We start from the raw sequence: 9501 nt of genomic DNA on the forward strand, positions 1-9501 counted from the left end.
CTCTTGTCTGAAGTTTCTTAAAGTTCAAAACTATTTATAAAAGTTTCAGATGTAGATAATCGATTATTTTAAAGAATAATTGATTATTTTGTTTTTCAGGTTTTCTGGAAACCAACCAAGAACAATATAATCGATTATTTTGCTGGATAATCGATTATTCCAGAAAGTTGTTCCTGGGATAATCGATTATTTTGGCAAATAATCGATTATTGCAGCAAGGCATCCCATTTTGCCTATTGCTGGAATAATCGATTATATTTAACAATAATCGATTATTTTGAGTTAGTACTTAAAACTTCATTTTAAGTCTCAAAATAACTTTTCAGTGTTTTAACTCATCATCATATACTCTCTACTTAGTTTAGATATAGATTTGATTATGCACAAAGCATACTAAGCACACACAATATAAAATCTCATTCAAAACAACTTAATTTCTAAACTCTATTACATTGCTCCATTACATTGCATGTTCTTGACTTTTCTTTGACTTTGTTTTTGTGCTACCAAGTTGTAAGTTGTTGTTGTACACTTGTGTTGTGATCATCAAAACTTTTTTAGGCTTCAAGCTCTCCTAAGCTCAACAATCTCCCCCTTTTTGATGATGACAACCCATGATTCATATTATATCAATCCAATGCTAATGATATTGTGCTTCAAGGCTTTTTAGCCATTGTGCCCTTTAATTCCAACATACAAAACCTGTATAAAACCTGCACAATACACACACAAGCACAATACCCGCAAAAACAACAACTATACACACAACCTTTTAACCTTTTCTCCCCCTTTGGCATTATCAAAAACAAAGTAAGCCAAGTTTGACAATTATAGACCATGTACAAAGTATGTCCAGCAAAAACCAAGTAAAACAAAACTTTGCTCAGCAATCCAAATTGACTCATTTGGACACCAATTTAGAACAAGTCAAGCCAAGAAACACATTACCACAATATAAACAAACAGAGCATTCCAATCAGCAAAATCAAAATTACAATATCACCACACATGCTAACAAAAACAGAGCATTTCAGTACTAGCTTTCCAAATCACACTTTGGAATCACAACCAAGTCAACATATTAGCACAAGAAACTCCAAATTCATCAGAATTTAAATTGTTCAACAACAGAAAGCATGAAAATTGTTCAGAAATTAAAAACCTTACAACCAAATCGAAATTAATTGTTCCAAACCAGAAATTAAACACCTAATTAAAACTAATCAAAACAAAACAAAGATCAATCTTCATCCTCCGGTATCCCAAGTTGAGCCTTGATCACCCTCACTTCATGGTCTAGATCATCAAATCTGTCAAGAATACCGGAAAACAAAGACTCATGTCTTCTCGACATTTCCATAACCACATCAATTTTGTTGATCATCAATTGCTCAAAGGGTGAAAACGGCTTCAGCTCCGCTTCAGGCTCGCTGCTCGGTTCAGTTTCCACCTGTGGTGGCTGATCTTCATCGTGTGACGGAACACCGTCTTCATCGGTTGCCTGCTCCAGAGTTGGGGGTACATCGCCTTTAAACACCCATTTGTCTTTTTGTTTGAGCATCCCCATGTGATGCAATGAAGACTTTTCTATCTTGTTTGAAGCATGCAAAATTATTTTTCTTTCTCCAGATAAATCTACACCGGCAAATTCAAAAATCTTAGACAACAAAAGAGCATAAGGAATTGGGCCGTCTTCCTTCCTTCTAGCCTTCCACATACAATCGTTCACGACCGATACCCAATCGATCTTTATTTTCTTTTTAATCACATGCATCAACAGAATGTCATCTCTTGACATCTGAGCATGGTTGTGCAACCTCGGTTTCAACATCCAAGCAATAATAAAAGAAATTAAACGAGAGTTCTTTTTCATACCTCCCGCCAAGAATTTCTCATAATTTGTGTTTACCGGGTTCCTTTGACAGTCCCGGAATGTTGTTAGCTCTTCAAAATCCCCAAAGTTGAACAGTTGGGGTTTCTCCTGTCCAGTGCCGCTCAGCCCTGCAGCAGCCTCCAATGTCGGTCCGTCCAACCGAATCATTTTCCCCTTCACCACCGATTGCATAATACCGTCGTTGCTTGTGGCAAAGCAGAGGAATAACCTTATCAACTCAGGATAATAAGGTCCATCCATCTCCAAAAATTTCTTCAATCCTTGGTGCTCCAAAAGGGTTGGAAAACTGAAACCCTCATTCTTAAACCATTCAAGTTTAAGGGTCTTCGGACGAATGATTCTCCATCCGGCGTACCACTCAAAATAATACTCTTGAGCTTTCTCATCAGCAAACCACGTAGTTATCAACTTCCCAGAGGGTGGAGGACGCTTGCTCCCCCTCACTTCAAGCTTCTTTGGTCTTTTGGATGAAGAAGCCATGGATGGGTCTTGACGAAAATGAAGAAGATGAGAGATTTGAGAGGGTTCGAGAGAGTTAGGGTTTTGTGGGTTGAGAAAAAATGAGAGAATGAGAGAAGTTGGGAGAAGTGTGTTATGCCCTAGCATATTCTGGGTATAAGAGTAATGGGTAGTTTTAAAAGTTAGCGCGGAGATAACCGTTTAAGAATGCTTCAGGATTTAAAAAACCGCCCAGATAATCGATTATTTATGCAAATAATCGATTATTTGCACCAGCAAAATCCCTCTAAAAACGTAATCTGATATGGATAATCGATTATTTTAAGGATAATCGATTATTACAGAGGGTATTTTCTCCTAACACAACCCAGATAATCAATTATTTATAGAATAATCGATTATTCCAGTGGCCTTTCAAATTCCACTACTCAGATAATCGATTATTTCCCAAGATAATCGATTATTACAGTGACTCTTGAGTTTCTTCTCACCAGATAATCGATTTATTGCCCAAATAATCAATTATTTCATAGGCTCTTGGAATTCTTCATGTTCCAGATAATCGATTATTACCCAAATAATCGATTATTTCCATGGGTTTACTTAAGATAATCGATTATTTCTTAAGATAATCGATTATTTCAGAGAAGTTTTGCTTCTCAGAAATTTTAACTTCTCAAATTTCACCAAGTCCTATTTTTCACTTTTAAATATTCTCTTCCAAACATCTCTAACTTCTATTCTCAAAGCATAATCAATTCAAACATGATTCATTGATTATTCCCAATTCAATTCTCAAATGGTTGAATCTTTCCCTTGGTAGAGGTTTTGTAAAAATATCAGCTAGTTGTTTGTTAGTTTCTACAAACTCTACTATACAATCATTCCTTTGCACATGATCTCTCAAAAAGTGGTGTCTTATCTCAATATGTTTTGTCCTAGAGTGCAAAATTGGATTCTTGGTTAGATTTATTGCACTAGTATTGTCACACCTCAAAGGAATTTTATTCAACTCAACTCCATAATCTCTTAATTGTTGTTTCATCCAAAGAATTTGAGCACAACAACTTCCAGCAGCTATATACTCAGCCTCAGCTGTACTTAAAGCAACACAAGCTTGCTTCTTGCTATGCCATGAAACAAGTGCACTACCTAGTAAGTGACAAGTTCCACTTGTGCTCTTTCTATCTAGTCTACACCCAGCATAGTCTGAATCTGAGTAGCCTATCAGACTTAGTGAGACTCCCTTTGGATACCACAACCCCACATTAGTTGTACCTTCCAAATACTTAAGGATTCTCTTCACGCTCTTCATATGAGATTCTTTAGGATTAGCTTGGAATCTTGCACATAGGCACACAACAAACATTATATCAGGCCTACTTGCTGTCAAGTACAAGAGTGATCCAATAATGCCTCTATACTTTGAATTATCAACAGCAATTCCTTTCTCATCTAAGTCAAGATTGCAATTGTTTGATATAGGTGTGGCAGCCTCCTTACACCCTTCCATACCAAACTTTTTCAGAAGTTCATTGCAATACTTGCTTTGACTTATGAATATTCCATCATGCATTTGTTTGATTTGCAATCCTAAAAAGAATGTAAGCTCTCCCATCATTGACATTTCAAATTCTCCTTGCATGGTTTTAGCAAATTCTTTACAAAGAGAGGTATTTGTGGATCCAAACACAATATCATCCACATATATTTGTACATACATTGTATCATTTTTAAATTTCTTGACAAACAATGTATTATCCACTTTTCCTCTTTCATAGTCATTCTCAATCAAAAATTTGCTCAACCTTTCATACCATGATCTAGGAGCTTGCTTCAAGCCATAGAGTGCCTTTTTGAGCTTGTACACATGATTAGGATTCTTAAAGTCCACAAAGCCTGGTGGTTGTTCAACATAAACTTCCTATTGTATCAACCCATTGAGGAAAGCACTTTTCACATTCATTTGATACAGCTTGAAATTCTTTATAGAGGAATAAGCAAGAAGTAATCTAATGGCCTCAATTCTTGCTACAGGGGCAAAAGTCTCATCATAGTCAATCCCCTCTTCTTGGTTATACCCCTTAGCCACTAGTCTTGCCTTATTTCTTAGAATTATTCCAGATTCATCAAGCTTATTTCTAAAAACCCATTTGGTTCCAATAATTGGATAATCTTTTGGTAATGGCACTAAATCCCACACTTTATTTCTTTCAAACTGATTTAGTTCCTCTTGCATTGCCATTAACCAATGTTCATCTCTTAGTGCTTCATCAATGCTCTTAGGTTCAACTTGTGACACAAATGCCATTGTGTTGCAAATATTTTTAATAGCACTCCTAGTTGAAACTCCCTTACCAATATTTCCAATTATGTTTTCCATTGATAAGTCTCTAGAAGTTCTCCATTCCTTGGGCAATTGTTCACATGTTTCCTTTGCTTTCTCATGTGATTCACTCACTTTAGGCACTTCACTTGGTTCATTCTCCAATAGGGATTGATCAAGCAACTCAATTAAATCTTCAATTTCAATTTTCCTAGTCTCTTGCTTATTTGACTCATCATATACCACATGGACAGATTCTTCTACAACTAGAGTTCTCTTATTATAGATCCTATAAGCTTTACTATTTGTAGAGTATCCTAGAAAAATTGCCTCATCAGCCTTTGCATCAAACTTTCCAAGTTGTTCTTTCCCATTATTCAGCACATAGCATTTACACCCAAACACTCTAAAATATGAAATGTTAGGTTTCTTTCCTTTGTAAATTTCATAGGTTGTTTTCTTTAATATAGGCCGAATCAGAACTTTGTTTAACACATGACAAGCAGTGTTAATAGCATCAGCCCAAAAATATTTTGGCAAGTTTGTTTCATTTAACATTGTCCTAGCAAGTTCTACTAAGGACCTATTTTTCCTCTCAACAACCCCATTTTGTTGAGGTGTCCTAGGTGCTGAGAAATTATGGTTTATACCATGTTCCTCACAGAATTTTTGAAACATTATGTTTTGAAACTCACCTCCATGATCACTTCTTATAGAGGTGATGTTTGAACACTTCTCATTTTGAACAAGTTTTGCAAATTTTCTAAAGGCATTAAAAGCATCATTTTTGTTTGCAAGAAACATAACCCATGTATATCTTGAGTAGTCATCAACAATCACTAAACCATAGTAGTTTCCGCCTAGGCTCATGGTTCTTGAAGGACCAAACAAATCCATGTGAATTAATTGTAAAGGTCTAGATGTGGAAATCTGATTTTTGCTTTTAAAGCTAGCTTTCACTTGCTTGCCCTTTTGACAAGCATCACATAGTTTGTCCTTACCAAACTTGAGTTTAGGTAGACCAACCACTAATTCTTTCCTACACAGCTTATTCAAATGATCCATATGAATATGTGCAGCTCTCCTATGCCAAAGCCATATATTTTCTTCTTGGGTTATTAGACACTTAGTACTTGAGATTGCTATTGAGTGTTCTAAGTCAAGCATGTATATATTGTCAATTCTTTTTCCTATGAATCTAATTTCTTTACTCTTTTTATCGCATATCAAGCAACATGTATCATCAAATTCAATTTTAAAGCCTTTATCACTTAGTTGACTAATACTCAGCAAATTATGTTTCAAAGCATCAACGAGCAATACATTTTCAATCAATGTTTGAGAGGAGGGATTACCAACATTGCCATGGCCAAGAATTTTCCCTTTGTTGTTGTCACCATAGGTAACATATCCTTCATTCTTCAATTTCAGACTTGAGAATTTTGAAGGATCCCCAGTCATATGCCTTGAGAAGCCACTATCAAGATACCAAAGTAGATTTTTGGCCCTCAAGCATTCCTACAACACAAATTTAGAGGAAAAATTTAGGTACCCATGTGAAGGGTCCTTGTTGGTTAGTTCTCAGCCTTTGACTCTTTTCAACCCAAACCATCTCTCCATTTGGAACTCCATATTTTCTAGAATAGCAGTTCCTAATTGTATAGCCTCTTTTACAGCAATAAAAACAAGTTGTTTGTCTAGAAAAGTTGCTTTTAAATTTTCTAAAATTTTGGTTTTTCACAAAAGCTTCTTTCTTTGACTTAAATGGCATGCTCATGCTTTGGTTAAAACCAAGTCCACTCCTATCAAAAGTGTTTCTTTGTTTTCCCAAAAGAATGTTTAAGTTTGAATTTCCATTTGTGAACTTTGCAAGAGTTGATCTCAAATCATCATTTTCTTTTTCAAAAACTTTGCAATGTTCACAAGCATCTTTTGAGGAAGTGGAGTTTTCACAATGAGCTTCATTAAATCCTCAAGCTCTTGTTCAGCTTTAATTAAGGCATTTTCATACCATTTCAGCTTGTTTTTCAGCTTTGAATTTAAGGCTCCTAATTTGACAGCTTCTTCATGGATTTGTATAAAAGCTTCTTGGAGTTGATCATAATCCGGATTTGATTCAAGGTCAGAGTCACTTACAATTGTGTCTTGTTCAGTTCCAGCCATCAAGCACAAGTTGTTCTCCTCACATTCGGATTCATCACTTGATGTGCTTGAGTCATTATCTTCCCAAGCAATGTCGGCTCTCTTCCCTTTTCCATTTATCTTAAATTTCTTCTCCTCTTGTTGCTTCTTCAAGAGATTTGGACACTCAGCTTTCATGTGTCCCGGTTTTCCACATTCAAAGCAATTGAAGAAGGATGTGCTTGCTTCCTCTTTCTTGTTTGTATTTTTATTGAATTTGTAGGGGGAATTCTTCTTTCTTCTCATGAACTTCCTGAACTTCTTCACCAGCAGATTGAAGTTCTCGGTTTCGAAATCATCGGAGCTTGTTTCTTCACACACCTCTTTACCTTTGGCAGATTTCAAGGCTTTCAATGACACTCCTTTGCCTTTCTTATCTTGCTGCTCATGTTCATCAAATATGTGCAGCTTTTGCTCATGCTCTCTCAGCTTCCCAAAGAGAGTAGCTAATGTCAAGGAGGTCAAATCCTTTGATTCTTCAATGGCTGTCACCTTTGCTTGCCATGATCTGTCCAAGCATTGCAGCACTTTTAAATTTAGCTCTTCCTTCTCAAATTTCCTGCCAAGGTCAACAAGGTGATTTATTAAGTGTGTAAATCTCTTTTGAAAATCAGAAATAGATTCACCATTTTGCATTCTAAACAGCTCATATTCTCTTATGAGAGTATGCTTTCTTGATCTCTTTACATCACTTGTTCCTTCATGAGTGACTTGCAAAGTATCCCACATTTCTTTAGCAGATATGCATTGTGAAATTCTAAAAAATTCATCAATAGACAATGCAGATGTTATGATGTTTTTAGCTCTCTTATCATGTTGGGCTCTTTTCCTTTCCTCATCACTCCATTCACTCCAATGTTTTTCCTTAAGCTCACCATCATCATCTTTTTTCATAGGGATATAGGGTCCATTTTCTATAGCATCCCATACAGCAATATCAATAGCTTCTATGAAAATTCTCATTCTAATTTTCCAATAGACATAGTTTTCACCATTGAAAATAGGAGGTCTATGAATAGACACACCCTCACCATAGGGTAGGTTGTTGTTGGCCATTTTTGAAATCTTGAATAACTCTCAAGAACCTTGCTCTAGATACCAATTGTTAGAAAAGAATGGCACAATCCAAGAGGGGGGTGAATTGGATTCTATGACCCTTTAAAAGTTATTAGAGCATTTAGGATCTTTATTTCACTTTTAAACTTTTCTAAGACTGAATTTTCAAATGAAGCTCTTCTAAAGACTTGTTATGAAAATATGAATGCAATATGCTCACTTAATTACAACATAATGAGGTTCAACAATAATGCTCTAATTCAGATTTAAATTGACAAAATTCACATACACTTGTTAATCAAGTTTTATCTTCTTTAAAGTTCAACCAAGAAATTACACAATGTAAAAGATAAGGTAGAAGAAGATTGCACAAGTCTTTTATACTGGTTCAGCCACTCCACATGTGACCTACATCCAGTCCTTAATCAACACCTGATTAAGATTTGTTCCACTATCTTAAGCAAGAAGGTTTACAAGCACACACACATGCATATACTTCAACACAAAAGATAACCACTTTCTTGACCCCAAGAAAGCACCCCTTGTAGAACCCACTACAAGAAACCTTACCACTTGAGAAACCCTTCTCAAGATTTTTACAAAGATTCACAAAGAATAAAGGAACGAATTCACCTGGAATTCTTGAACAAATGTTTATCTTCCCCTTTCAAGAATATGATGATGATTATCTTCTCACAAGCTTTTCACAAACGTTTTCACTCTTGGATTTCACAAAGAAAACTCTCCAAGATTTCACAAAGACTCCACAGAACGTTTTTCACAAATTGATTATCAGTTCTAACTCTTGTCTGAAGTTTCTCAAAGTTCAAAACTATTTATAAAAGTTTTAGACGTAGATAATCGATTATTTTAAAGAATAATCGATTATTTTGTTCTTCAGGTTTTCTGGAAACCAACCAAGAACAATATAATCGATTATTTTGCTGGATAATCGATTATTCCAGAAAGTTGTTCCTGGGATAATCGATTATTTTGGCAAATAATCGATTATTGCAGCAAGGCATCCCATTTTGCCTATTGCTGGAATAATCGATTATATTTAACAATAATCGATTATTTTGAGTTAGTACTTAAAACTTCATTTTAAGTCTCAAAATAACTTTTCAATGTTTTAACTCATCATCATATACTCTCTACTTAGTTTAGATATAGATTTGATTATGCACAAAGCATACTAAGCACACACAATATAAAATCTCATTCAAAACAACTTAACTTCTAAACTCTATTACATTGCTCCATTACATTGCATGTTCTTGACTTTTCTTTGACTTTGTTTTTGTGCTACCAAGTTGTAAGTTGTTGTTGTACACTTGTGTTGTGATCATCAAAACTTCTATAGGCTTCAAGCTCTCCTAAGCTAAACAAATTAGACTTTCCTTATGATTATGGCAGTAGCTCATCTTTTAATGTATGTGATCTCACACCATTTTTAGGAGCTGAGGATTTGGATGAAGATTCTAATCTGAGGACAGATGCTTCTCAAGAAGGAGGGGATGATGGAGGACCATCCTTGAAGACACATGTGGGCCCCATCACTAGGTCCATGGCTAGGAGAGTTGAA

This window comes from Cajanus cajan, chromosome 8, assembly GCF_000230855.2.
Source record: "Cajanus cajan strain Asha chromosome 8, NIPB_CcT2T_4, whole genome shotgun sequence".
NCBI lineage: Eukaryota > Viridiplantae > Streptophyta > Magnoliopsida > Fabales > Fabaceae > Cajanus > Cajanus cajan.